Here is a 3333-nt window from a genome sequence, read left to right on the forward strand (position 1 = left end):
CGGGGGAAGGGGAATGATGGTCTGTGGATTCCTTCTCCGTACCCCTTACATATAAGCAAAAACATGCCTTCCTGTGGGTATAGAAACATTAACACAAATTATATCAGTAACTGATATTGTAGCCTTTTAAACAGAAAAGATTTGTACATACAAATACTTTTAAATTATCATTTATTTGTGGAAATGGCATTTACGTCATTAAATTGATACCTCAGCATCAAGTGTCCTGCAGTGGTCCAGTGGTAAAGTGTATATAAGTGATGCGTATTCTTGGAGTTGCGAGTTCAAACCCGGATTAAGCTATATATATATATATATATATATATATATATATATATATATATATATATATATATATATATATATATATATATATATATATATATATATATATACAACATGTTTTGTTTTGGTTGTTTGTTTTTGTATAAAGCCTCACACACTATATTAAGCGAGTTTGTTTTAAACATGACATACATATTAATTCATTTTACCAGGCCTTATTCCACACAACTCCGTGAATTTCCCGTGGAGCCAGCCAGCCAGCCATTCAAACAAAAACAAACGAAACAAAACAAAACAAAACAAAAAACATTATTGCCAACAGCATTTGGTGTTCCCAGGCGGTCACCCATCCAAGTACTAACCAAACCCAACGTTGCTTAACTTCGCTGATCGGACGAGAAGCGGTGTTCTCAACGTGGTATGGCCGTTGGCATGAGACTGCCTACACATTGTGGCTAATAACCAACTCTTTTTAGTCATCACGGCAGGATACGGACCTTCTTGTGGTGTCTTAATGGTAATTGTATCCTAACATATTTTTGTCTCCTTGGCGTGGATATTTAACATCGTTTATTCAGTCTTGGGTTTATGTTCTTTCGCCATTTACAGACATTTTACATCTACCTACTTCCTCAGCCTACCCTGCCAATTTCTAATGAATTTGTGGATTTTCTTTTGTAATACATACATGTGTGTGCTCATCTGCTCTTCAGTTTTTATGATATTTGTCTCATCTGTCCTGCTTTATGATACTTTTACAAAGAACATGAACAAATGCTTCTATTTTAGAGAAGATATGGGATCCAGGTTTCGGAGCCGTAAAACCAACCGTCGTGATTGGTGGACGAGTTGCCAGGTTGCAGCTTCTGTACCGTGCCGGCACATAAATAGGTTCGGCTCAAGCGGCGGCAGCATCATTCCCCCGTGACTGTCTGAGCGTCTCTCATCACCTTGGTTATCTCATCATCATCATGGTAGAAGCAAAGCCTACCAAGAAGGCTGCGGCTGCTGCTGCTGTGGTGGCCACCACCAGGAAACCTCGCGTCCAGGTTGCTCACCCGAAAACTAGTCAAATGGTTCTAGCCGCGGTCGCAGCACTCAAAGACCGTAAGGGCTCGTCTCTACAAGCAATCAAGAAGTACGTTGTTGCCAACAACAAAGTCGAGGCTGCCAAGATCGCCATTTACATCCGAAGATTTCTCAAGAAAGCAGTGGCTGACGGCATTCTTGTTCAGACCAAGGGAAGTGGAGCTAGTGGATCATTCAAGCTGGCCGTAGCAGAGAAGAGGGCCGTTCTAACTCCCAAGAAAGCCACCACAACCAAGAAACCATCTACAGCAGCAAAGAAGGCCGTGGTAACTCCCAAGAAAGCCGCCACAAGCAACAAACCACCTACAGCCTTGAAAAAGAAGCAGCAGCAGCAGCAGCAGCTTGTTGTTGGGAACAAAAAGCCCAAAATAAAGAGAGCTTCAAAATCTCCCAAACCACCCAAGGCAAAGAAAGCTGTCAAGAAAACAACAAAGGCAAAATAAACGACGACATGCAAGCAGCATGAATACACATGACAATAAACATCCAGGCCTCCCCCCTCAGTGGAGGGGCCTCATATGATTCCAAAAAGAGTTTAGTTTTGTAGACAAATAAATCATTACTTTTGGGGTAGATTTACTCTGTATATTATATATATATATATATATATATATATATATATATATATATATATATATATATATATATATATATATATATATATATATATATATATATACACACACATACATGGGTGAGGTGATATGGTACCAAAGTTTTGGGTGAGGTGATTGACATTTACACAAGATAAAACACGAACCAATGGGAATAAAAACATAAGAATGGAAGTAACTGCAGAAGGCCTATTGGCCCATAACACAAGCACTTCCTCTTGATGCTTCTATATTGGTTCGGAGTCTTGAAGCTATAATATATATATATATATATATATATATATATATATATATATATATATATATATATATATATATATATATATATATATATATATATATGCACACAAAACTAAATAGTCTTGTTAGACAAATTGCCCCTATTAGAGGCAAGTTGACTAACAAGCCGAATGACTGCAATTGTTTTGAATTTGAGTTAAATCTAACATAGAAATGTAATCAAACCTAACCTAACCTATGCTAACCCAAGCTAAGCTAACCTAACCTAACCTAAGCTAAGCTAACCTAACCTAACCTAACCTAACCCAGCAATTCATGATCTTAATATAATACTGTTAATTGGATAAACCAATTTGGAAAGAAATGTTCGAAAATAACAAAATTAACTGTGCTTGTTAGGAAAATTGGGCCTTGCATACTTGTCCCAATAGTGTGGTTCTCGCTTTTAGGTACGACATAAACGTATACCTAAGTTGAGAGAGAAAAAGATTCGCACTCAAACATGCATATCGATTGCCAGTCCTGAATTCTGGGTAGATATTCGTGTCCTCCCTTTTCATTTACCATCATTTGGATACTATCAAAACAGCTCTGAGAAGGATAAAATGAATAAAACGGGTAGCTCACTCATGTAAAAAGGAAGAGTTGGGAAAGATCTCTCTCTCTCTCTCTCTCTCTCTCCCTCACCCCCCCCCCCCCACCACCAATGATCCTGCTCTGCTAGTATATAACGGAACAAACCTTCCCCCCCCCCCACCCCTCCCTCCCCAATCAGAGTCCCTTTAAGCATGCGAGGATAAAAAATATATTTCATAAGACCCAATGTGCTAGCTGATATCAAAACAATTTATGTTATCGTCTATTAAGCCCTTCAGTAAAAAAGTATAGGGACCTAATTAGGTCCCGTTTTGAGGTGGTGGTGGGTGGAATCGATGGATTAGCCAAGCTCTTATCCGCCGAATCCGTAGAGGGTACGACCCTGGCGCTTCAGAGCGTACACCACGTCCATGGCAGTGACGGTCTTCCTCTTGGCGTGTTCCGTGTAGGTTACAGCATCACGGATGACGTTCTCGAGGAACACCTTCAGGACGCCACGGGTCTCTTC

General features: G+C 39.5%; 1 non-coding gene across 1 annotated transcript; it reads right to left on the minus strand.

Moving 5' to 3' along the window:
- Nucleotides 1–598: 598 nt before the first annotated feature.
- LOC138362104 (5S ribosomal RNA) lies at nucleotides 599–717 on the minus strand. Its single transcript, XR_011227413.1, has one exon. It is a non-coding gene; the product is annotated as a 5S ribosomal RNA (ribosomal RNA).
- Nucleotides 718–3333: the final 2616 nt, after the last annotated feature.

The sequence above is a fragment of the Procambarus clarkii genome, unplaced genomic scaffold, assembly GCF_040958095.1.
Source record: "Procambarus clarkii isolate CNS0578487 unplaced genomic scaffold, FALCON_Pclarkii_2.0 HiC_scaffold_1212, whole genome shotgun sequence".
NCBI lineage: Eukaryota > Metazoa > Arthropoda > Malacostraca > Decapoda > Cambaridae > Procambarus > Procambarus clarkii.